The sequence below is a fragment of the Prinia subflava genome, chromosome 7 (genome assembly GCF_021018805.1).
Source record: "Prinia subflava isolate CZ2003 ecotype Zambia chromosome 7, Cam_Psub_1.2, whole genome shotgun sequence".
Classification (NCBI taxonomy): domain Eukaryota; kingdom Metazoa; phylum Chordata; class Aves; order Passeriformes; family Cisticolidae; genus Prinia; species Prinia subflava.
Genome location: NC_086253.1, coordinates 23,309,651 through 23,336,368, shown reverse-complemented (window position 1 = coordinate 23,336,368; position 26,718 = coordinate 23,309,651). Strand labels below are relative to the sequence as shown.

Below are 26,718 nucleotides of genomic sequence, written 5' to 3'. Positions count from 1 at the left end.
AAAGTGAGTTATTGGCATTTATCACAATTTGGTAGCAGAGGATGGTTAAAATACCCCACTGTGGGTGCTGTGGGAGGATTAGAGACCAGGGAGACGCGTCCCGCCTGCATTAGGCGGCCTCGGCTCTGGTCCTCGCAGAGTACCCCAGAAAGGGGTAAGATCCAAGGACAAAGGGAGACAATAAGGCAAAGAGAAGGGAAAGAATTCCCTAAAAACCACGGTAACCAGCTCCTAACATCAAAGTGTACACGAAGAATAAAGACCCAAGAACAACGGAGTGGTAAGAATTGCTGGGATTGGGGGGGGCAGCGTTTGGCGCGGAACGGGGGCTGAAAGTGTGTGCCTGAGAGGCGGGCTGGGGTAACACCCGGACCTTCCAAGCGAGAGCGGAGTCCCCTACGCTGCGGTTCCGTTGTCCCGCGAGGGAGGCGGCCAGCACCGGGACGAAAGTGAATGGTAAAAAGGAGTGAGAGAAACCCCCCAGGGAAAAGGTAAAGTGTGTGAAAAAGGGGACCCTAAAAAAAAAAAAAAAAACTTTTGCTGGGATTGAGGAATTATTCCAAGAGCACCCAGGGTTGATAACCAGCTGGATTGGAGGAAGCAATTCTGAGACATCCAGGGTTATGTTAAATTCTGCAGAATCTAGGAAATAAACCCAAGAGCACCTGGGGTTGGGAAGGGAGAACCCCCCAACACTGCCAGATTGAGGGTTTTGTGAAGGGCATTGTCTGCCCGGGTTGATAACCAGCTGGATTGGAGGAAGCAATTCTGAGACATCCAGGGTTATCTATGAAATAAACCCAAGAGCACCTGGGGTTGGGAAGGGAGAACCCCCAACACTGCCAGATTGAGGGTTTATGAAGGGCATTTTCTGGCCAGGTACTCTCAAAGAGTGTAAAAGTGTGTGGAAAGTAAAAGGTACCTTGTTGTTGTGATTGTTTTGTTGTGTGTGAGATTAAGTGGAAAATGGAGTGAATGTGGACGAATGAAAGTATAGAAAGTGTAGATTTTTATTTTATTTTAAGCTTTATTATAGTTCCTCAGAGAAGGTAAATTGTATTAAGAAATAGTGTGGGAGAAAGGAGAAAAGTAGTTTTTGTGTGGGGGTAAAAGGGAAGGTGAACAGAGACAGGGATGGGTAGAATAGAGAAAATTTTGAAAGAAAAGGGATAGAAGTCCAGTGGGGAGAAATCATCGACAGAGATACCACCCTAGGATCGTCCCCTGGGAGTTGCACTGCCGGCTCCGGTGTTGGTGCCTGTCTCAGTCCCAGTGCTTGCCCCAGGTTCTGGCTTGTCGCTGGTTTCTGCCCCAGTTTCTGTCCCAGGCACAAGTCCGCTGTTCGCAGCGGCAGCCCAGCCGGTTTCTCCCCTCCCCCCCCATCGCTGTTCGCAGCGGCGGCTCAGTCGGTACCCGGCCCCCACCCCGGTCCCTCTCGCTATTTTCCGCAATGGCTTTTTCAACCTCATTCCCGGTATTTGTTTGTTAGTTTGTTTTAGCAGCGCTGAGCGTTGCCGCCACTGCCTTACTTTTTGTTGGAATCGGCGAGTACAGTAGCCATGAGCCACGTGGGGGGGTGACCGCGTGGTGGCTTAGCCGACCCTGGAAAAGCCCCCCAGCAGCAGCAGCAGCGGCAGGGCGGCCGGTTTCCCTCCCCTCCCCAGCCGCGGTGGTGAGTCCCCCTCCGCTTGCAGAGCGGGGGGGGGGGGGGCGGCTGGTTCCTTCACCCTTCCTCCCAGCGGCGGCGGCGGGTTCCCCCTCACCCTCCTCCCGTTCGCGGCGGCGGCGGGGCAGCGGGCTCCCCCTCCCTCTTCCCCCCTTCCCGGCGGCGGTTCCTCCGCTGTCGGCGTGTGGCGGGTTGGTCCGGTCCCTAGCTGCCTCAGTAGCGACTCCAGCTCCGGTGGTGCTGGGCGACTGCCGGAGGCGGCCGGAGCCGCCAGCATAGGCCATGCAGAAACGCAGCCGCATGGAGGAGACCGGAAATTGCTTCCCCTTCGGGAATTCCGGTGGCAGACCCCACCCATGCCCCGTCCTTGGAGGACCAAAAAGTCAGTGATCAGTCCTCCAAAGCTTCCCACTTCCTGTTGGGAAAGCCGTTCCCTTGGAAACCGCAGTCAATGCAGATCTTCTCAGGAAGAAAGGGAGTGGGCAGAGAGGGACGGTGGGCCGAGCGCCTCTCCTGCCGGGAGTAGGAGGACGAGCGAGGCTCTCGTCCCCAGTGGCGGCGGCGGAGAGGGGCGGCCGCCGCATTCCTGCACAGCCGTGCCATGGCAGAGGGGCTGCCCGGTGGAGGCGGCGGCGCCGAGCCGCGCGTGGGACGCGCAGCTCCCTGCCCGCCCCTCCTCCAGCTCGTTTATCAGCGCCCACTGCAGCTGCCCTTTTCCTTATGACCGAGTGACTCGGGTCATAGAAGTTTTAAAGATTTTTTCAGTGTTTCTCATGAGCTAGCCTTCAGTTTCTCTCAAATCGGTAGCCTGTAAACTCAGACAGTGTGCACACGTGTTCTGGGATGTTTTAGGAAGGACTTGTGGTTTTTTTGAGAGGAAAGGAGACAGTGTCTGAAGCTGTGCTTTTTAAATGACTGCTGCTTGATGTGCTAACATTTTTCAAGCGTTTTTCACTTGGTGAGAGAGAGCTTGGCCATGTGAAGTCAGTGTTTAGTGCTTTTTAAGTGTCTCTTCTACAGTTGATGAATGGATGTGGAAGGAGGAGGAGTGAAGAAAGGGAAGTATTAGTGTTCACTGGATTATTTGCTTAGTCTATGTTATAAAATGAGATGTGTAGAAAATATTTTGGAAGATGCAGACAGGAGGAAGAGTTAGAATTTGTGGAAGGTGCAATAGCAAGAAGAATTTGTTTGGTAGATATCTCAGGAAGGCATAGTGTAAGTAAAGATGCAGTGGAGTGGTGGGAGCAAGAAAAGAGTTTTGCCTGTCATCAGGGATGCGGTGATATAGAGAGATACCAGAATTTAGATAAGAGATGTTTTGTTAGTCCCAGGAACAAGGAGTAATTTATTGGGACGAGACTTCCAAATAAAATTAGGAATAGGAGTTATACCAGAAAATGGGAAGATGACAGCTAAAATATTGAAATTAGAACAGGAGGATGAAAAGAAAATTAAGAAGGAGGTATGGGCTGCTGAAGGAAATAGGGGAGGATTGAATATTGATCCTATAAAAGTTACAATTGAAAGAAAAGATTGTCCCATACGGGTGCGTCAGTATCCTATCTCATTAGAAGGACGGGAAGATTTGAAGCCGGTAATAGAAGGACTGATAAGGGATGGTACGCTAGAACCCTGTATGACTCCTCATAATACCCCCATTCTTCCAGTAAAAAAAGTCTGATGGAAGTTACAGGCTGGTACAACATTTAAGGGAGGTAAACTAATTGTGTGCACGCCTCATGCAGTTCGAAATATGTTAAACCAAAAGGCTGAAAAATGGTTGACAGACTCTCGGATGCTAAAATATGAGGCGATCTTGATAGACAGTGATGATTTGACATTAGAAGTAAATAAAAGCCTGAACCCAGCTCAATTTTTATATGGGGAACCAACAGATAACTTAATACATGATTGTCTAGAAATTATCCAATACCAGACAAAGATTCGAGAAGACCTTGAGGACCAGGCCCTTCTAGAAGGAGAAATAATTTATGTGGATGGATCCTCCAGATGCCTACAAGGGAAAAGAATGTCAGGATATGCAGTAATTGATGGGAAGAACATGCAAACTATTGAAAAAGGGAAATTACCTTCAAACTGGTCAGCTCAAACCTGTGAATTATATGCTCTAAGAAGGGCACTGGAACACTTAGCACGTAAAAGGGGTACAATTTACACTGACAGCATGTATTGCTTTAGAGTGGTACATACCTTTGGAAAAATTTGGGAAGAAAGAGGTTTGCTGAATTCAAGAGGAAAAGGATTAGTACATGAGGGGCTCATTTTAGAAGTCCTAGAAGCATTAAAATTACCTGAAGAGATAGCTGTAGTACATATTAGAGGTCACCAAAAGGGAGTAACTCCAGAAGTAAGGGGAAATAATTTGGCAGATCAGGAAGCAAAGGATGCAGCAGAGAATGGAGTGGAAAAAGTAATGTTGGTATTAACTACCAATGAAGAGATGTTGGAAATTCCAAAATTTAGTGAAACAGAGGAAAAAGAATTGAAAGAGATAGGAGGTGAACCAGATGAATCAAAGAAATGGAAACTTCTTGATAGAAGGCAATTACTTAATAAAGTACTTACTAGAAAAATATTAGAAGACATGCATCAGAAAACTCACTGAGGTACCCAAGCTTTGTGTGATTATTTCTTAAGAAACTATGGGTGCATTGGGATTTATGGGGTAGCAAAAAGGGTAACTGAAAGATGTATAACTTGTCAAAAGATAAAATAAAAAGATAATGAAGAGAACTACACTGGAAGGTAAGGAATTAGCCCTTAGACCATTTCAAAGTATCCAAGTAGATTTTACAGAACTTCCTCAGGTTCAACGATGGAAATATATATTAGTAATAACAGACCATTTAATTCATTGGGTGGAGGCAGTTCCCACTGCCAAGGCTACTGCTAATGTGGTAAGTAAAACCCTTTTGGAAAAAATTATTAGTCCAAGATATAGAATAGTTAATAAGAAAGACTTGGGCAGAGGAACACATTTTATGCCAAAAGTGTTACAACAATTAATTCAAAGCTTTGGGGACCCCAGGCCCAGCAGCTCTGGCTCTGTAAGAAAACCCTAGCAGAAGCGAATGAATGTCTTTGTCCCCAAGAGGGAAATCCCAGAAGCCCCAGGGTGTCCTTGGGGAAGTGTTCCTGAGTTCTGCTTCTGTTTATTATTAATGCTAAGGTTGGTGTTGTTTGTTAACCTGTGTATACACACCAGAAAGGAACTATTATTATAGTCCCATATCTTTACCTGAGAGCTCCCTAATTTTCAAAATTACAATAATTCAGAGGGAGAGAGTTTGAATTCTTCATTCCAAGGGTGGCTCCAGCTTTCCCTGGCAGACACCTGTCTTTCAGACAAAGACAGGACCATTTTTTTGTTATCATTTAGAATTTAGTTATAATATAAAATTTAGGTGTAATACTTATAACAACATTTTAGCATTGTGCAGCTTGTATTCCAAGATTTTGTTAAAACCTATGATCAATTTAATATGCTGCCATTTCTGTCGGCTATATGGTGCACACACAGATAGATTATGTTGAGCCAAAATATAATTCAAAGGAATTATAAATTGCACCATATCAAAATTGTTGTGATTAATATCTCTAACTCCAAAATGAGAAAGTCCTTTTCAGGACCGAGGCTGCGATCCGGACCAGGGAACGAGGGTGGATCCACGCCAGCAGAATCAAAGGACCTGTAGGAAAGCCTAAGGAGTGGACAATATCATCGGAACCGGGTGATACGAAATTAACCCTAAAACGGGAATGAGAGGTGATGAACTGGGGAGATCCGCATGATCCAAGAAACATACACAGGATCACACCAGACTGGGAAGCTAGACCGAGTTTGCACCAGTGGTTTCAAATACCACCTGGGAAAACTTTGAGACACCTCCGGTACCCTCCCTGGGGAGGAATACTTCCACCACAGGCAGGAGGATCGGGATTGTTTCGGACAGAAAACCCCTGTGTTTTTGCCTTAGCCTGTGATTTATATAAAGAGGAGGGGGAATTACAACCTCATACATTGCCAAGCCAAATACCCTGTTTGATTCACCCAAATACTAGACATGCTGGTTGGTGTAAATGTAAGTGTTTGAGCTGTGGGAAAAATTGGTACTGTAGTTCACACAAACGACGCTCTCGTTGCATGAAGCGTAGAGTGTCACCTGAGCCCCCTATCCAAGAAGAATTTGAAACAACTAAAATAATAACTTTGTTGTGTGGATGGGAATTATTAGTGCCTGTTGAACGAGAGGTGGCTGAGGAAAAGTAGGAGACCACGGTTAAGGAGTGTCAAGAACGATTTGCCTGGAAATTAGCTAAGAGAAAGTGACAACAGAGGAGAGGGCAAGACCAGATTGGCCTCTATAATCGCCACCGAGAAGATCACATACACCTGCTGTGGGCTGCAACCCCATAGGCATGGGAGGTGGGACTATAAGCCATACTGGACCTCTCCTAGTTCTGTCACTCATTTTCTGGCTCTTCCCTTTTGGGATGCCGACCAGGCCATGCTACAGGTGTTACCAAAAACTGTATATGGAAAAGACACCGAGGCTCCTTCTTTATTTCTCACACTCATATCAACAGTCACTGTTATAACCCTTCCAGATTAAGAAACTGCATGTACAATTGGAAAAGTATTGGATTGCAGAGAATTTAAGGGGAAGTGAATGTGCAAAAGGGGACAAATGGATGTGTTTCACCCACATTACTGGGAGTAAAGCAAAGGTTTTGGTAAAGGAGGAATTGATAAGCAAAAAAGCTAGGCCTGCACCACCACCAAAGCCTGTACCAATCTCACTGGATGGTTTGTATAAGAAATTGGAACAACAACTAGAGAAAGAAATATGCAGAAAAGCAGTAAATACTGCTCGAGCCAAAATTATTATAAAAAGTAAGAGGGGGGATTGTGAAAAAGGCTTGTTGTGTGTGTGGCTCTATGCAGATATTTACTATATACAATAATGCTAGGTAGAAAAGTTATGCTGTGTTGACATTTGAATAATATAGTAAATGTAATTTTTAGCATTAAGTTTTAGTAATAAAAGAATTGTGTGTAAGATATTTTCTTTAGCTCAAGAAGGAAAAAAAAAAAAGGGAGAGGCCCAGAGGTGTTTCTCAACAGAGATAACAGTTACAACAAGAAGAAGAGAACCCCCCCTTAGGACTTTCAGAAGACAAGAGGCATATCTCCCTGCATCCACAGAAGCCACCTGGTCAAACCAGACTGAATCCACAAGGGCCACCTGATCGAGCCAGACACCTGGACGCCAAAGATTAGAAGAGGGACTCTGGGCAAACGGGTCTGTCTTAAGATAAAGATTGCACAATCGTGAAATTTTGGTCTTCAAAAAGGGGACATTCCTCCCAAAGAGGGCCCTTCTCCTTCACGGCCTTTGTCTGAGAGGGAGGGGGGACGGTAGACCCGGGCTACCTTCTTTGCTCTTATTTGTCTCATTATTTGTCCTGTCTCTGAAAACTTTTTTTTTAAACTTTTATTATTGTATTAATTTTAGTAACCAATTTTTATTCTTTATTAAATTTTCATAAATTTCAAAAAGTGAGTTATTGGCATTTATCACAGAAGGAAACAGAAACAGAAAGCTTGGAAACAGAAGCTGTGGGAAAAGCTGTTATTTTCTTGGGTGACTAACCATATTTTTTATTCTCCATATAGAATCATAGAATGGCTTGGGTTGGAAGGGTCCTTAAAACTCTTGTTCCAACCTGCCCCCCTGATGGGGGCAGGGTCTCCTTTCACTAGAGCAGGTTGCTCAAAGCCCCATCCAACCTGGCCTTGAACACCGCCCCTGGGATGGGGAATTCACAGCTTCTCTGGGCAATCTGTTCCAGTTCCTCACCACCCTCACAGCAGAGCATTTCTTTCTAACATCTTCTGTAAACCTATTCTCTTTTGATTTCCCTTTGTCCTGTCACTATATCCTCTTTCTCCATCTTTCTTGTAGACTCTCTGAAAGAGAACTTCATGGTTTTTTGGGCTGCCTTTTTTTTTAAATGTCTACTCTGAGCAATGAAGTATTGTGTTTTCATTCTTTACATATTTCTTGATTTGCTTCTAACAGAATGTAAACACATGTAAAAGTTATTTATTTTCTAAAGTGGTAACAGCCCTGGTGTGCTTGAAGCACAGTGTGTGTTTAGAGAAGAAACAGTCAGGCTACTAAGTTTTAAAACATATTAAAGGAAAGAATAGTTAAAGCCATGTATGGAAAATGGGACAAAATGAAGCTATAAGTTCATATAAATAAGTTAATCTGTTGATGGACTATGTCAGAGTAAATGACCCTTTGTTTTGTTTTTCCTACCTTAAGATGTGAGTCAGGATAAATATTTTTATTTCATCTGGTCTTTAATAAAACATTTGTTATGGCAGTCATTAGACTTACGAATCAGTTAAGGGTTGTACTAAAGGGGAAACAATAGAAGAACAAAGGAGATGCCTAGATTGGGGAAGACTAGGGGTGGGATGTTGCCAAAAAAATTTGTCACCCAGAAGTTAGGAGTGCTCAAAAGGTGCATTAATCTTGCTGGTATTAAACGAGATGTTGTAGATGTATCTAACCTTTATACAGAAAAAGTAGAACTGTTATACAGTATACAGTAGAGTTCTTGTCTAGGAATTAATGAATAATTTCGATAATGAGAAGTGAGATAATTTGAAATCCAACTTGATGTAAGAAGGCTCCTTGTTCTGAACGCAAGCAATGGCTTTACCCCACATAGTACTCAGCATTTTGGGGGGGGCACCCTTTGGGATTTCTTGTCCCTTGCTTTATCTGGTCTTTCCCTGTCTCCTTTCCAGCTCTGCCTCAGTTTACTTGTTTTTGATCTGACCTCTTCTTTCTGAAGTTGTGCAGTACTCTTTGTGCTCAGAGCTCTGGAAAAGCTAATTGAAACAAGATTTTGCTAATTGTCTTTGGAAATGGCACAAAGAGTGGTGGTATGCTAATTCTAAGTAATCCACTGGAATTGACATGAGTAAGATAAGATGGAGAAGTGTTAGCTTTGAGTCACTCATGGTCAGGAGTTAAATATGACACTGTGCATTCTTAATTCTGTAAAAGAATTTGTTTTCAAAATTCTTAAAAAACCTTTGGATCTGAATAGCTTGGGATACTGCTATTAAGTTATGATAGGGATTTTGATGTTCTGGGTAAACATTTTTACCTGCCAGGATAATATTTGCTCTTTTCTCTTAGCAATATGTGGCTTTGCTTTTGCATTTTAGGCTAATGTCTTCAGTACTTTGATTTTGGCCTACTGGTGCTAGTAGAATAGATGTGCTGAAGTACTTCACTCTGATATAAGTGGGCCCTGAATCATGTTTGAAGGCCATGTCACTTTGTTCATATAAAATCATACCTTTCTCTCCCCAAGCTGGACATTGGATCTTGACATTGGGTCATTTGCACAATGAAGAGCGCAGAGACAGCTTCGCTCTTCCTTGAAGTATCTGGCTCTGAACGCTTTGGCTTTAGGCTGACAGTGTCCAAGTATCAGCCAAGTTGGAGCATGTTTTTGGTGTTCTTTCCTGGCAGACAATGACACCTTTGTAGTGTCAGGATTGTTTTTCAGAGATATGCTTTTAGTCCTAGTGGCTCAGCTGGTACTTTAAAAAATTTGATATATATCCAAAATCCATGAGAAATTACTTATCTGATGAGGGGGGGCTGGAGTCTGAATCAGATTGGTGAAACTTTGAGATCAAGATAGGCTTTAATTGAAAATATTCTCTTAATTCTTGATATAAAGCATATTTTTGCTCTAGAGGAGCTGCAAAACACAAGGTAAAATTGCCCTAAGCTAAAGATTTGTTGACTTTGTTTTTTTTCTTTTCTCCCCTTCTAAAACAATCTGCAGTATGTTGTGAAGCAGAGTAGCTGTGTTTGGACTGAACAGTGTTTAGCATTGCTTAACTGACTGCAGTGGGTTTGATACAGCGCAGCGTTCAAAAAAAGCATGGCTTTGTGTGGAAGGCAGGAGCACAGCAACACACAATTACAATTAATGGTTTTGTACATGATGCAAATGTACATGATGGAGTAGGGTCAGGGAAGCTGTGGCACAGAGCAGAGGAGCTGTAAGCATATGTGCTGTTTGATATTTCAGTCTGCTGTGGTGGGTTGGACCATAACCATCTCTCCCTGTTTCCCTTTTTGTGTTTTGCGCCCTGCCAAGGCAGATGTAAACCTGCAGTGTTATTTGAGGTTTCTCTGTACAGACGTACCTTTTAACTGCAATTAGGGCAGAGCACCTCCCTCCCCAGCGGGTAACCTGTAGTAGCATTGATCACGTCCCTGTGTGACCAGAAATGGAGAGAAAGATTAACAAACACTTTCCTGCTTTAAAACTTTCCTCTAGGTTGAAATGGATAGGAAGGTTCAGTGTGGCTGATTAGTTCTAATTTCCGCCCCCTGCCCCAAGCAAATAATTAAAGGTTGCTGCTAAATTTGCCTAATTCTCTAATAAATCTCCCTGGTCATATTAAAATTGCCTAACTCAAGTAGTGTTTTTAGTGTTGGTAGAGGAAAGCATTATATTAAGAAAAACATTTTATTGTGGAACAATTTTAAAATTATATAAAAACATAGTATTTAGCGACCAATAAAATTATTTGTGTTGCAAGACATCAGAACAAGGAGTGATGAATGTTGTGTATCTGCCATGAAGGTGCCTGCCTTCAGTTCCTGCATAACTGCTTTGTGTTTAATCATGAAAGGATCTGTCTACATTGGCAGTGCTGGGGAATTTAACACATGCTCTGATGTCTAGTTTAGGTAAGGATTCCTACATATTTCAAATACTTGGTAACTGTGCTTCTGTGTTTTTGGGGAAAAAGTGGAGCGAGGTGGCTTGAGTAATGTTGCTCAGTTGGTAGTAAAATAGTTACACATCTATCTTTTCTTACTGAGTCAGATTTGAGATATAGTTGCCCTTCAGGCCTTGCTTTCCATAGTCCCTGGGGAAATTTCTCCACCTGTGTTCTTAGCACTGGTGTTCAAAGTGCCAGCTGCAATCTAGTGTTTGGTCATGTAAAAGATAACTAGCATGGTAGATACATCTACAGGGATCCTGTGACATCCAGGAATTGGCAGGAGGGAAATTCCTCTGGCTGATTGTTTACTTGCAGGTCAACTCTTCTTTTATGATGGATGGTTAAGTCAAGAAAAGACTTTGAGTGAGTGCCAGGCTGTTTCTCCTTGAAAGACTAGTCAACAGATTGTTTAAGAACTTATAAACAGCAAGAATTAGCAGCCTGGCAGCCTAAGCTGTTACAGGCTTTGAATAGCATGTGCTTGGGAATATTTTTTCTTTGCCTTGTCAGGACAGCTACATTTTACAATGGTCATTATGCTCTTGGCAGGGTTTGCAAACACATCCAGTTGTGTTTGGCTCGACTCCTGTTGCTGTGGTGTTTTGTTTTTCCAGAGTGCCTTTAGCTGCAATTCAACACCTTTTATCAATCTGGCCTTGCCACAGCATGGAAACAAGAAAGGTTTCATAGAAAGTCACTGTCTAGACCCTGACTGATATTACTCACGTGTTTCATCATCCTTTTCTTCCAGCATGGATCTTTTTGGCCACGGAGGCAGGGAAAGCCCACCAGCTCAATGGCAACATGAGAGGCAGCATTATGGAGAAGTTTTCCCTGTTGCTGAGAGGTGGTTTTAAGTTAGAATCAGGAGACTTTCTTAAAAATTTAGGGTTTTGTGTGTTTTTGAGTAAAAAGAGGACTTCTTTCTGAAGTTACCTAATGCTCTGAAATATGTGCAGTTAGAAGTTCAGCCAAAGTTGTGATACATCAGTACATTTCAATGAAAACCACCAAGTGTTCATGGCTAAGGATACCTTTCATGAACTTCCTGTTCATCTCATTAAAACCATTAATATTGAGCTACTCTGTTCCAACTCCTTTTTCATTGTAAAAGTTTTTGGTTTTTTAAAATTTTTTTGGCTTGAAAACTGCACTCTTCATTTTAAATGAACTTAAAAGTTCACTTAAGGGAGGTTGAAACAAAAGGCTAAAAATTTCATTTGTTTTCTTTTTCTCTGTTCTATTTCTTTCCAGACTGCTTGCACTTCTGAAGATTTGAGGCAGAGAAGCTGGGGGAGGTTATAAAGTGAAGGTTTGGGGATTATATGTAAGTACAGCCATCGCATCTGCTGGGACAGAAGAAGGGTGCCACTGTTAGCTCTTTCAAAAGCTTGCTGGTGAATCCAAAAGAGGTCTCTTGAAAATCTTCAGAGACCCATTCAGACTAAATGTAGTGTGTGGTTTTAGATTCATGCTCTTTTTCATGAGCTTCAAGCCCACATCACCAAGGACAGATGAAAAGAATATGTGGAGAAGTCAAAGGAAGAAGAACAGGCATCTCACTGCAGCCAGTTGCACTCCAGCTTGGTGCTCTCTCTTACTATTACAAAAACTGTGTGTGGCATCTTTGGTTGTAAAAGCTGCTTGTGGAGGAGGGTTGTGTTCTGCATGGCATTTCTAGCTGAGGACATGCAGGTTGAATGATTAAAAGAACAATTTGGGAAAGATGTTGCTTATGTGACTTCTGTGTGGTTTTGGGGTAGTTGCAGTTGATGTATCTCTGGTTTGAGGATGGTAACAGCCTTCTTAACTCCAGTAGAAACTGTGTAACTTAGTGTACTTCAGAGTTTTACAGTTAAGATAAAAGATATACACTGTGGTTAATGAAGGAATAGTGATGATAGGAAAAAAGTACTATCAGACACTGTTTTAGCAGCTGTGGTTTCTATGATAAACAAAACATAAAACAAAGTGCAGTTTGGGAATTAAGCCAGTTTTGAATATAAATTTATATTTAAATTCTGAGAGGAAGCTTTTGTCTGTCTCCCTGAAGCTGTGTGAAATCCTTTGAGGGAGAAGGGAGGGCAGTGCTTAGAAAGCCATTTCTGATATTAAATGGCTTCTGAAAACCTGGCTCATCAAACCCTGAATTTGGGGTTTGGGAGTTAGTGTTAACAGGGTAGGAAAAACTGTACTGAGGAGCAGCTGATTCCAGAGTGCCAGAGGCCAGCTGACCTGGAGTACCCTTTGTGCCAGGGCATCACTCCTTATCCCATTCCCCTGCTGAAGGAGGGGCTGGTGGGATGCTGGGGCTGACTGCTCCCTACAGCCACTGGCACTGCTGCAGCCCCTCTGTGGAGTTCCCTGGCCAGTGAGCTGTGAAGCTGAACAAATTCCAAGCCTTTAATCAATTAGGCACAAGGTGAAAAGAGCAAGGAAGAAAACCAAAAAGCGATAGCTGGGTGTGAAATATCACCAGGGCTTCATTAAGGGACACAGTTGACAGCTACTCAGCATCTTCATCCCTGTGTGTGCAAGGTGAGCCAAGGCTTCCATCACAAGTGCTGCAAAGGCTAACTAGGTTGTATCTCTATAGCTAAACATCCTTTGCATGTTTGAGGGTGTCGTCTGCTTCTAAAATAATGGTTTCTGTATCCCTGCTCTATCTGGTGTGGATATTTACCTCCCCCTTGCCCACAAGAGCCTCTAGTCTAAACATTTAGTCTAAATCTGATTTATTCAGGTCCTCTAACTTTGTACTTAAGTGGTATGAGCAATTTTATACAGTGTTTTGAGAAGTGAACTCCTGTCACAGTTTGTACTCAGCAAACTTTTTTTTTTTTTTTTTGGAAGAAGATAAATGTGAAGAGCATGAATTAGAGTTCAGAAATTCTCCTCTTGCTGTTCTCAGTGTGAGAGGAGAACCCAAAATCTGGAGGGAAAAGCTGTTGTTATGGCAGCAGAAATAATTTTTAATTGAGACTTGCTATTCAGATGTCGCTTTCATGTTTCCTATTTCAATCTTGAAAGAGGTCTGTGTGTTAAATGATGAAATAAATGACTTTTTAATAAGCCTATAACTAGTATCTCCCAAAACTCTGTAATTTAGGCACTTATGTGAATAATAGCACATGATATATAATAGTATGTTGCCTTCAATTTTCCAAACTCTATTAGAAAGGGCAATGATGCACAAATGTATAACTTCATTAGGTCTTTATATTTAGTAGTTTGCAGCCCACTTTATGCAGATATCTTTATTTATACTGCAGTGCAATTGAATCACTGGCATAATCTTCTGAGCAGTTAGGCTGCCCAGTTATGATTGCAGTGAGTCTGCAGAGATTAATGAATTCAACAACTTCTCTAGCTTTTAATTTTCTTTCTATTGAACAAAGTGTGCAGAAAGGAACAGTTGGGAAAAGTAATCTGGTTTTAAACTTACTGGGTTAGCACATGGCTTCTGTCTGAATGGAAGCATTGGCTCTTAGCATCTGCAGAAGAGAGCTGCCTCATGGCTGGAGCTTTCCCCTGAGATGCTGGGCTCTGACATCTTCATGTGAGGGTGTTAGTGATTCCACTTCGCTCCTTTAACTGCCAAGGGGTTGCTGTGTGAGGGGGACTCTCATTCCAGTGTAATGGGGAGAGCAAACTTCCACACTGTTTCTGGAGAGGACCAACAAAGCTGCTCAGTGAAGCATATTTGGGCTGGGGTCCTTGAGCACCTTGAGTCCTTGCAGTGGGTGGGATTTCAGGAGAGTCAAAATGTTCTCGTTTTAGAGTGCTTTTCTCTAAAAAAATTTTTCCTCACCTATTTTTTTCCTTTTGCCTTCCCTCCTTCTAGTGTGCTGCCCACAGTGAAATGTTGTATACAGTGATGTACAATTTGCCACAGAAGTCACCTATATTTTCCCTCTGGTGTCTTGCTTGTGTTTGCATCACTTTCCTTTTGCATAAACATCCTTTCTTTATAGCTGAAGCATAGATTTTATGCTCAGACTGTACACGACACTTCCTTATCTTTCTTTTGCAAGTGCTTGTTCTTTGTTTCAGACTCTGTAAAGGTCCAGACACCAAAATGATGTCCTGAAAATACCAAAACGCCTCTGGCTATTCTGGAAGAATTGAAATTGAATTCCTATTTTCATCAGGACACCATTAATCATAGACTTATGGGATGAGCAACTCCAGTGTATGTTTGAGTACAGATGGCTGTTGGGAACTGGTCTCTTGATACATGCTCTGCTCCCTTCAAGTCTTTATTTTGCTTTGATCTTAAGTGGTCACCTTCAATATGAAGGTGAAGCTCATAGATCTGGACAAGCCATCTTTTTCTACAAGCTGTTACCTGAAGTGAAGTAATTGGTCTCCCAAAGAGTAAAATCTAGCAGAGCCCAAAGGTGGATGTAGAGCAGAGCAGAGCAGCAAGCAGTGAAATGTGCTTTTTATGACTGGAGTTGATGAGTTTGAATGGTGGAAGATTTTCAGTTGCATCTCCTTCAATGATGGCAGTCATATCTTCCAACCACGCAGACTTGTTAAGTGTTGACATTTCACTCATCTGTGGGAACAGGTAGGAAAAAAGGAAGGAAATTACAAGCTACATGTCTGTTAGTATTTTACAGTGATTATGTGTGTATGCAGCTCCATCCTTGGCATGGCATTCCTGTAGCTCCATTACTGAATATTCCATCCCTCACTGGGATTTATCAAAACACAGTTTGGTGAATAGTCGGGCAGTAACTGCTGAACTTTCACCCAAGTATGGAGAGGCTTTCCTCATGTATGAGGACTTAATCTCATGATACTGATACCAGGAGAGTGAGAGAATCTGGCCCTCATCTTCTGTTTCAGTAGAGCTAATGTCTGAGCCTTCAGTAGGGAGCGAAAGTGAATGGTCTTGTGCAGACTAGAATGAGTTACTTTTCCTGGCACCATATCTTGGGACTTTTAAAAGGAGACCCTGAGAAGATAGGATTTGGATGAGGTAGAAGAGGTTACCCTCTGCAGGAGCTAGCATCCTGGAAAAGCAGTGACTTGGACAACACTACAGGTTGCCTTCCTAGAATAGAAAGGAAGATGATGTAACAAGTCTTGATGGTCACCAAGGACCACTTAATTAATTCTGAACATCAAAAAATACAATCACAGTTTTTTGGCTTAGGGAGTGGCAGAAAAAGGCATAAAACTAATTTTTTCAGCTGGAAAATTATTCATCTGGGCTTGTTTTGAGGGCAGCAAGATAATTTAATCTTAGGGACACTGATTTATCTGAGCTTCAAGCTAGGACATTTTTTCTCTGAGAAAATAGATCTTTCCTCATGCTAAATATATGCTTCCTGAAGTGAATGGGTTGAAAAGTCTTCAGCAGCACAGGCAGTACTGAGAAGATCATTAAGAGATGCGTACGTTCCCAGATGCTGAGTATGCAATTTCTGAAACAATTTAAACTTTGCACAATTTATGGAGGGTGTTCTGCTGTGTGTATTATGTGTGGAACAACTAGAGGAGGAGGGGAGCTCTTTGGCTGGGATAGATGTCTGAGAAATCTCCAGGTGGAAAGTGCACCAGTGTCATTTTAGTCAATATTCTAGAGCTATGGAAGAGGTAGGTCTAAGATCAGAAAGCGTTCAAAGGAGAGCTATTTCTCCTTCTTGAGAGAGTAGCCAGCTCTGCAGAAATTAAGCATTTCTCTGAGTTACCCTTCTATACTGTTCTGTGGAGCTGTCCTTCCTGCTTGCATGAGCATCAGTGTGCAGGGCCTCATGAATTTCTGTATAGCTGTCTTTGTGTATCTTGTATCTTTTTGTCTCTTGGCACTGTTTGGTTGGTGCTCCCTTGTTTTCCCAAACAGGTTGGCTTTGTATGGGTGGTAGCTAGGAAAGCCAGTGAGGACATTACAGGGCAGGTAGAATTATGGAGTCATTGGATGTTTTGGATTGGATTGGAAGGGATCTTTAAAGATCATCCGGTCCAAAAACCCCACTGCTGTGGGCAGGAACATCTTATTTTTTGCTAGACCAGGTTGCTCAAAGCCCTATCCAGTCAGACCTTGAACATTTATTTACAGGGATGGAGTATCTACAACTTCTCTGGGCAATATGTTCCAGTGCCTCATCACCGTCATCACAAAAATATTTTGCTTATGTCCAGTCTAAATCTACCCTTTCTCACTTCAAAATCTGTTCCACTTTCAGCAGGTGCTAGTGCTCCTGTGTAGGGCTCCCTTTGTCTGATACCAGAGCCAGACCTGCTGTAGAATAAGCTCTGTCCGTGCCAGACAGATAAAGTGGTGCTGTTTGAGACTGGGGGAGATTGTCAGGGTGGAGCAGACCCTGTGTCCCTCTGTCTCCTGATCCTGATACCCACATAAAATGTTCCATGCTTGACTTCCATGACTTCCTGCCAGAATTAGTTTTTGTATTTATATACACTCACACTCTTTTGTGTATGCAAGCAGAAACTGCCAGGCTTCCTTTTCCAAATGGTTTTCTGTCTTATCATACTTGGGTGTATTTCAGCAGATTTGGATTGTTCAGGAAGACAGTGTATTTTGAGGGTTTTTCCACTCAGAGCCAGGCTTGTTACATTTTTATCAAAGAGGTGACCTCGTCTGTCTTAGCAGCACCTTTTGAAGTGACTAGCTGTCGTGGTTGGGGGGGAGGTGAAATTTTCCAGGGAGATGTGGGCAGTCCAATCAGTGATTAGCTTTTCTGCTAACACCTAGATTGGTCACTCGGAAGTTTAGACACGCCTCTGAGGACACAAAGAGTTAAAAGCAGGAGTCTGAGGGGCTCGGCCTCTTTCTGGATCCTAGTTCCAGCAGAGGGACGTGTCAGGCCTCCTTCCCCTGCCCGGGCCACGAGGCTGGGTGAGGGAGGGGAAACACGTGGTCGGCTCAGGTAAGCCGGAGCCCCCGGGGGGGGAGAAGAGAGAAGACAGGACTAGAACTGAGCTGCCCCATCCAGGATGGAGGGGTAGAAAACTGTAGAAGTGCCTTCTGTGTGTGCTCACCCTCCTCCTCCCCCCCAAACTCCAGGAGAAGTTGCCCAGCCATGTGGGGGTTTGCCGAGCCTGGGAGTGCCTCAGCCTGCACCCTGCCGAGAAGAAACTGTTAACCCTTGCTTGGCAGAAAGAAACTTTTCTTAGACATTGATTCTCATGACTGGTAGTTTTCGGAGAGAGGGAAGCGGCCTGGGACCGAAATGATAAAGCATGATTAGAAGGAACTCGATGGAAAAATGAGAAGAGTAGCCTTAGAGCTAGACTTTTCTTGCATAATGTCAGCCATAGACTGAACTTGAGTCTCTTTTGAACATAAACTGTATTTTTTGGGTAGATGCAGCTGCCCCTTGCTTTTGCTACAGTGACTGGCACTTGAAGAGTGGAGCGAGCAGAGAAAAGAGGGGGAGAGTGAGGTGGTGCCCTCTGCCCTCAGGGCAGACCTGCTCCTGGAACCCCGGCTCCTGGGTGAAAAAGAGAGCTCAGCATGCAGCATCCTTAAAAAGCCCTGTATGTAGTTGTGGCCTATGAGACAGCGGTGAGAGCGCTGGACATAGGAAAAAGAGAGTGTCACCTTAGCAGACTTCTCCAGGCGGTGCTATGGGTGACATAGAAACACATAAGGGGTGGACCCGTGTTTTCTGAGAAACAGTCTGTAGTGCGAGAGAGACTCCTCTCTCCCTTGCTAAATTGAAGATTAGTTTGTTTTTGAGTAGTGATTGTTTAATCTAAAACCCAAGAGTTGATCTTTGAAGAGTGATGGGTGGGGAGGTAGAAACTGGGAGAAGAAATGTTCTAAGAAGTTTTTATTTCTGTCTCTGTGTGTGTTTAAGAGTATTTCTGTCCCTGTTCTTATGTAATTAATAAAGTTTTAGTGGGTTTTTTTGTTTTCAAGATTTAAGCCTGCTCTGCTCTGTTCCTGATCACATCCCACAAGAGTTGTTAGAGAAAAAACATATATTCATGGGTGCACTAACATCTAGCCAGTGCTAACCCCTGACACTAGCACAGCATGTTATAATAAAGGAATCTGCACTAGTATCCTCTAGAAGACATTAATTAGGCTAACGTTACTCTTAATCTCAGTTCTGTTTACTCAAAGCTATGGAATTTGAGTTTCTGCTTTTTAAACCATGGCTATATCTTGAACCTTTTGCTGAGCCTGTTTCAAGTCCCTTTCTAGATGTCATAATTAATGGTTTAGTTAAAAATCCTGTGAGGTTTTATAGCTAGCTTAAAAGCTTGCACTTAATGCACATTTGTTAATACTCAGATCAATTGGTGTTTTATTTCTTGTCCATCCATGTCACTTACTTCTCTCTGCAGACTCTTCGTGGTCCTGTCAGATACTGCTTTACATCAGACACTCATTTTCTGAGATTCCTACCTTTTATCTGTCTCTGCTGCAGCCTTCCTTTCAGATCATTGCATTGTGAGATACTTGAAAAGAGAAGGATGTGGGGGATACGATGCCACTCTTTGCTCTTGTGCACACTGAACCCTTCTACTGTCCCTTGCAATTGGTCTCCCAGCCAGGGCTTGGTATGTGTGCATCTCACCACGTGCCCATCATCTGGTTACCTTGGCAAACCCCTGCTGCCTGGGGAGGTGCATGTGGCAGTCCTTGCTTCCTCTTCGGTTGGGTGGGCAGTGGAAAACACACTTCATTTAAAATACATCACGAGCTGCTGACTGACAGCCTGCTCTCAGACACTAGCGTGCATGTTGTGGTTGGAGTTCAGGTTTCTGTGGCAGCTACTAGCAGTATCCACAGAGCAGTCCAGTGTGGGTTCTTTTTGCATTGAATTAATTTTGTAAAACACATACACATTGATACTACTGTGTGTAGGGCACTAGTTCAAAGACTGGAGGGCAGTTCTGGTGGATAAGGTAGTCTTGCCTTGGTAACTACAGCTATTTAAAATTAGGAAAAAAAAAGTTATTTTGGCTGAAAGTACTTGAAGTGTTTTCTTCTTTGGCCGGTAAATGTCAGTTGCTTTAGAGGCATTAAAAACTTGGATCTTGTCCAGCTGTTCTTGTTCTTTTCCCCCTCCTTATTTATCTTTATGCCAAGAAACATATCATCTCTAATGACTCAAGCATGAGAACTCTATTTTCTGTTATTTTTTTAGTCCACATTTTATGTACACATGTACATCTTGTTAACTTTTAAATAGCAACTGTTTGGATTTAAAGCTAAATAGTAATGATGAAACTCTGTGCTTGATTTCATGGTATGAAAACTTACAGTAGTTCAAATTTGTGGAGAGAGGGTCCCACATGCAGTGAAATGAATGGGCACCTGGCAGATTTTCTTGGTGCTCTGAGCTGTGTGAGGAGGGGGCTCAGCCCACATTTCCAGCTGACTTCCACTACCTCCCATCCAAAATTGATTGCCATGACTTAACTATATTTCCATGACTGGAAAAGCGTAAGATTTGAAATACAGCTTTCCAAGTATTTCTGTGTAGTAGTCAAAACTTTTCAGGAGCATTGAAGTGATAGTTCAGTATTAATTTTTAATAGCCCACAATGTCGTATTTTAACTCAAAATGCATAGTCCCTATCCTGAGGAACTAAGGCTGGATCACTTTATTAAATAAAACATCACACCAGAGTCCATGTTTGTGGTGAGCTTGATGGTGGTTCAATATGATTACAGCACTCATTCATGTGTTGCTTTGATTTGGCTGCACATGAACTTTAATTTTCAGAGATTCTTATCTGTTCTCTATTCAAATGTTAAAAGAAATGTTGAGGTAGCTTCCAGCAATAAAACTTAACTGGCCAGCTTTCCTGTGAAACTTCCAGAACTTCCGGCTTCTGTTCTGGCTTAAAATTTATGATGTTAAAAAAAAATTACCCTTTCGTCTGTCATTTGCACAGCTGATTTTAGCCGGAATGTGAAAGCAAGGAAACTTTGTAACAGTAACAAATTACCACTTAAAAAATCATCATGATAACTTTGATTTTTAATGAAAATGGTCAGAGCTTCAAATTTCTGGGTTTGTTTTTATAAAAAAGGTGCCTTTATGTCTGCCTATACTTCACATATTAAGATCTTGATGCATGCATATATAGATGTATATATATAGATAGATATAGAAAGGAAAACATGAGTGTAGGAAAAAACAAGCAGCTGAATAAAGACAAGTTTTCTGTAAAAATTACATAACTTGAGGAACAATTGGAAGATTGGACCAGAAAATAGAGTGTATGTTAGTTTGAGGTAGTGTGTGAATGCTGTCTTGGTGTTCCTCAAGCAAACGTAACTGTGGAGATCAAACTGTGTTTTCAAATTGTGTTTGAGCATTAGTCAATAATTCTGTACACTTAACTCATATATATAATATTTTTCCAGCTCTTAATTGGTTTCTGCCTATAGTGTGCTGATGGTACCCATTATCATGTAATCATTTAGGTTGGAATGGACCCCAAGATCATCCAGCCCAGCTGTTAACTTAGCATTGTCAAGTGTGCCACCAACCCCTGTTTCTAAGAACCACATCTGCATGTCTTTTAAATGCCTTCAGGGATGGTGGGTCCATCACTTCCCTGGGCAACCTGTTCTAATGCTCAACAGCCCTTTCAGTGACGAAATCTTTCCAAATATTCAATATAAATCTGCCTTGCACAACTTGAGGCTGTTGCCTTGTGTCAAATGACTTGTTGCCTGGGAGAAGAGCCTGACCCTCACCTGGCTGCAACCTCCTTTCAACTTGGCTCTCTTGTGAAAAAGCCCCTGTGAGCCTCCCTTTTTCCAGATGAAACAACCACAGCTCCCTCAACCGCTCCATGTAAGGCATGTGCTTCAGACTCTTTGCTGGCTTTTCTGCTCTTGACTGGACACACTTCAGCATCTTGTAAAGTTTTTCCTATAATGAAGGGCCCAAAACTGAACAGTTCTGGAATTGCGGCCTCACCAGTGCTGAGGACAGGACAATGACTGCCCTGTTTCTAATGTTTCTGGTGTGTTTCTAGCCACACTGTTTCTGACACAAGCCAGGATGCCATTGGCCTTCTTGGCCCCCTGGTCACAGCTGGCTCATGTTCAGCTGGCTGTTGACCAGCACCCCTGGGCATCTTCCACTGGGCCACGTTCCAGCCACTCTGCCCCAGCCTCTCGTGCTGCAGGGGGTTGTTGTGACCCAAGTGCTGGATGCAGCATTGGCCTTGTTGAACCTTGTCCAGCTGGCCTTGGGCCATTGATCCAGCCTGTCCAGTTCCTTCTATGAAAGCCTTTGTGTCCTCCAGTAAATCAGTACGCCCACCCAACTTGTGTTGTATGCAGACTGCAAATGCACTTCCTCTGCTTGTCCAGGTCATTGACAAAGCTGTGGGTGCCACCGCTTGTGGCACCGACTGGCTGTCAGCTGGATGTAACCCATCACCATTCTCTGGGGCTGGCCATCCAGCCAGTTTTCTACCTGGAGAACAGTGCACCCATCCAGGCAATGATCAGCCAGTCTCTCTAGGACAATGCTGTGGGAAATGGTATCAAAGGTTTTACTAAAATCCAGGCAGATAACATGCACTTCCAGCATCTCTCAGCTTACAATCTTACAGTAGGATGTTTCTGCCAAACTGTAGTCAACATGCAGCAAAAGCCTGGGAAAGTAAGGAAATGAAGCACAAGTTTTAACAACAGTGAAGGAATAAGTAAAGGGTTAAAACAGTGAAATGGTTGTTAGTATTTGATGTGTAAATGAGTACAATTCCTCAACTAGGTTTTATTTGTTGCATTTAAAGCTTGGAAGCAAGCTGACTTTAGATGGTGGTGTTTATGGCAAGATAGAAATGCAGTAATGCAGGCAAATTTGCTGTCTTGTTCAGCCAAGCGTTGTTGGAATTTTTCTTGTCGTGAATGGTATCATGTCCCCCACCTTCCACACTTGGTTGTTGTAGAAGGATTATCTGCATTGCACATAAGTGCTGTGGCTATGGAGAAGATGTGAGCTGGTTTCGTGCCATCTGGCTCAGGACCAGAAGCAATGTGCCTGAGCTTGGGCAGCAGCATGCAGCCTTGGCACTTTGGGCTGGTGCCATCTCAGGGATGCATCTCTGTGCTTTAGAGTCAGCATTGCTGATGTTCCTGGTGTACTCCTGTACACTTGGATTACTCTTGGTTTTACATCTACAAGACTGCAGTTAAGAGAAAAGGCTTTATAGATTAAAGAAAAATAGTCATCATTTGCAAAACCAGTCACCTGTCCAGGCATTCTGTCCTTTGCATCTTTACTTTGTAATGTGAATAAAGTTATATCTAAACAACAGCATTTGGACTCTACTATAATTTCTTTTTATAGCCCTATATCTGAAGGTCTTTAAGCCTTACTGTTTTATAAATTGGCTTTGGGTTTCTGTGGGGAAAATAATGCTGATATATTCATCAAATTTAAGGGATTAAGATGAGGAGGAAGTTAAATGCCGGGAATAATGTGTTGAATTGCAGGAACACAAACAGGGTTTTATGAAAGATGTTAGGAAACAATCTGTTCTCTGTTACAGTTTTAGAGATCTTCAGTTAAAAAGGGGACCTTTGTGTTTTTACACACCCTGAGGAATGCACTCTGGTAGGTGGGGTACATCTGAATGCTTTTAACAGCCTAATCGGTGCATAAACAAAACCACCCCATAGGCTGCTTTCTTAGTGGAAGGACTGTGCTTGTGTGGTATGCATTTCTGGCTAGATTCAGGTAGGGGTTTTTGGAGGCCTTTTGCATTTTTTGTGGTAACCCTCTGAACAAAGTATTTGGAGAACACACACACCCCTATGGTGTTCCTAGGTTGTCTTGTTTGTCAATGATCTTTTTGAAATCTGTGTTCAGAAAAAAAGTGCTTGACTACCTTTTCAAAGTGCACCTTTGACTTATTTCTATGCTCTGCATATTTAATATAAAGAAAATTCTACTGCAATATGCCCTTAAAGTGCTGTTTGGCAGCATAAACTGGTAGTTTGGTGATGATACCTTTCTAATGAAACTTCAAGTGTTAGACTGCAGGGTTAGTGGCATGGGTTGCTGTTTAATAAGACTTTTATATTAGAAGCAACTGGATATGTTTGTGATTTCTGCAGAAAGTAAGAAGTCTGTTCTCTGGGGAGAATTTTCTTGATTAACTGTCAGACTCTTAACTTTCCAAAAGCCAGCTCTTATCTGATGACAGAAAATAATACCTGACTGTTGAGGTTTGTGCTGAGAAAAAGGAAGGAAAGATCCCTGTTTCCCTTTGTGCCTTGGTGTGGCCAGGCACCTCAGGCTTGTGCAGTGTGCTTGAGCATCTCCTCAGCTCTGTGTGCTTCCCTGCCCTTGCTGCAATTCCCAACTAATCCTTTCCTAGCAATGGGTGTATGTTTCTTTCTAACTAGCTTACAGTCCTGCAGGCACACTGGCAGAATTATTAAATAAAGTGGAATAGTTATGCGTTAAAGATACCTCAGACTATGGAAGAATCTAAATTTCTGTAATGCTAATATATAACTGTAGTAGCTTTATGATGCCTACCATGGAGTTTTAATTTTTTAGTTGCTTTTTTCTTAGAAGACAGCAGAAATAGAGAGGGACTATTTCTGCCATCTGATTCCCCTTTCCTTGGGAAAGGGAATATGAACAGTTACATATGACTTTAAAATCCAAACACTTTCTGGAGGACAATGCAGCAAAATGTTCTTGCGTTATTCCGTATGAATACCTGTGTTCACGTTGGGTTTTGTTTTTTGTTGTCGGTGTATTTGGGGGTATTGAGGGGGTTTTAGTCTAGCCCGGGTTTTCTGTGGTTGTTTTAATTTCACTTTACTTTCTTCTGTCTTTCAATTTTGCTTATGTACTTACAGAGGCCAAACATTTGATATCTGGGTCAGCCAAACTGTGTAGATGTGCTCCCCTTTCATTGTAGCTGGATACTAGAGATATTTTTCCAGGAAAGTTTTGTGCCCTTTATTATGCAGAGCCACAGGAACTGCACAGGGGTTTTTTAATGTGTTTCTGCATCCTAAGAACTGGTTATCAGTGCTATTTGAACTCCATGTTAAAAGGAATATTGAGAGGCTCTCAGATCAAGTTGTGGGATTACTTGGTTGAACAGAAGGAACATGAGCTTGATCAAAACAAATTAAAAAGCTAGATAAAATATGCTGCAAACGGAAGAAAAGAGAGTTGTTTTAAATAACTTAGTCCTTTTAGAAACTTTTAGAATAAAAGCCATCCAAAATCCTGCCTACTTATCCCCTTTCTGAGCATTTTGCTCTGCACTGGCTGCATTTCCTTCAGTAGCAGCCCCTGTGGATTACAGTGCTACTTGCCAGCATGGCAGAACCTCAAGGTGGCCAAGATGACAGCTGGGCCACTCAGTCCATTTTTTCTGTTTGTAGTTGGGGTTTTTTTTGTGGTGTGGTTTTGTGGTTTTTTTGAGGTGTTTTTTGTTTGGTTGGTTTTTTGGGTTTTTTAATGCATATTACAGTGTTTTCTCTTTTGGTGATCTCTTTGTTTCGTGCTTCCTATCTGTGGAGAAGCAGTATCATAGATTTGTGTAGTTTTTTTCCTCCATCACCTCTGGTGTTCAAAAGCAAGTGCCCTTGTATAGGAGTACCACTGCAGCATTGTGAGTAGCAGGAGGCTGGCTTGTAATTGAATGAACCAAAAGGGACTGGGTCTTTTCCTCCCCTCTGTTTGGAACATGTGTGTATGACGGTGAACTGCCAAAGACACTTTACTGACATGCATGTCTTTAATTAGTGAAGGAAGCTGTGATGGTGAAGTCTGGAGCAAGGGCTGAAAGCAGGGAGATTCCATCTGGACTGTTGTGTTGCTGTGGTGCTGACCTATCGGGATTTCTCCCGATAACTCCGAGGGTCCAGCCAGCGGAGAAATGGCTTAATAAAATAGCGAGACGGCTTCCCAGGATATGCTTTGTAAAATAAAAGTTTTAATAACAGCAAAATAATAAACGTTACAAAATGAAAAGAGATAAGCCGAGCACAATGTACCAAGCACAGCTACACAGGCTAAGGCACTCCCAAAAAGCCTCGTGTACCCTTATGCAGGCCCTTTAGTACTCGATGGTCTAGGTGGGCTTTTTTGGCTCTTGGCCCAATGAGATGGACACTAGACTTTGAGGTGCACTTCTACAGTCCTATCACTGTGTCTGTCCTGGTACTGAGCCAATTACAGCGAGCAGGCTATAGAAAATTCTAGCTTCACTTCCTTATATGGAAACACCTGCTCGGGTACAGAAATGCACGACTACATCTCACCCTGTAAAATCATATTAAAAAAAAGAAAAAAAAGAGAAATAGTTACTTTGAAAAATTCTCACTTTTGTTCATAATTGTGATTGTGTCAATAACTTATTGTTATTTAACAATTTGGTTTATAGTTAAGCTATAGTTTTATGGATTACAAAATTTTAAATTTGGTACTTTCTTTTTATTAGCTAATCTTTTAAATTTAATATTTAGTCTCAAATTACATATGAATCTTATTTTACTTTTTGTTTGGGGAGATTTTTTCAAGTGAACTATATTTTCTTTTTCTTCTACATAAAAATTTGATAATAACTTTTAACATACAACAACGAACAATTTTGACATGACAATAATAACTTCAGAAATTTTAACAGTGCAACTTTTATAAAACTTAAGTCTCTGCTTCAAACGTATTTCAGTGTCTATAGTGCTGGGCTGTGTCAAAATGCAGAAGTCCTCTTGAAGCTACCATCCGGGGTCATCTAGTGTCTTTGGTGTGTTCTTCTTCAGGTGTGCTCTGCTGCTCTTTTCTTCTTTTGTAGTTGTGACTCAACTTCTTTTGCAGGAACTTTTTTAGAGTCTGTACCTGTGGAGACAAACAAAACCTCTCTCCCTGCCATAAAGGACAGGCTCTAAAATTTGTCTTGTTTTCAGAATTTTTATGAATATGAGAGATTAAAAAACATATATATAACTTTGTTCAACCTTTCTATAATAGAAAGCACTACGCCCTTTCCCATTTTTATCTTTTAAAGAGCATTTTTAGCTGTTTGTGTGTTTTTTAACAATAGATTGGCTTTTGAATGAATTAGTTATAATATGTGGTAGATTTGATATGTTGAAAAACTTCTGTAATTTTAAGAACTGTACATTTAGGAATGAGAAATGTTTACAAGAGATGTTTTAATTGTCTTTTTTGGTCTTTTTCTCCTTTATGTGTTGAGGTAG

At 42.2% G+C, this 26,718-nt stretch overlaps 1 protein-coding gene across 14 annotated transcripts in view; it reads left to right on the top strand.

Moving 5' to 3' along the window:
- The window catches only part of APBB2 (amyloid beta precursor protein binding family B member 2), a 176,944-nt gene that overhangs the window by 12,484 nt on the left and 137,742 nt on the right, over positions 1-26,718 (top strand). For 3 of the 14 annotated variants that reach the window (XM_063401825.1, XM_063401823.1, XM_063401830.1), the window contains exon 2: positions 11,781-11,853. The exons of the other annotated variants lie outside the window; for them this stretch is intronic. The gene's annotated coding sequence lies outside the window, so the exon portion shown is untranslated. The remainder of the gene's footprint in view (positions 1-11,780; positions 11,854-26,718) is intronic. 14 annotated transcript variants of the gene reach the window in all.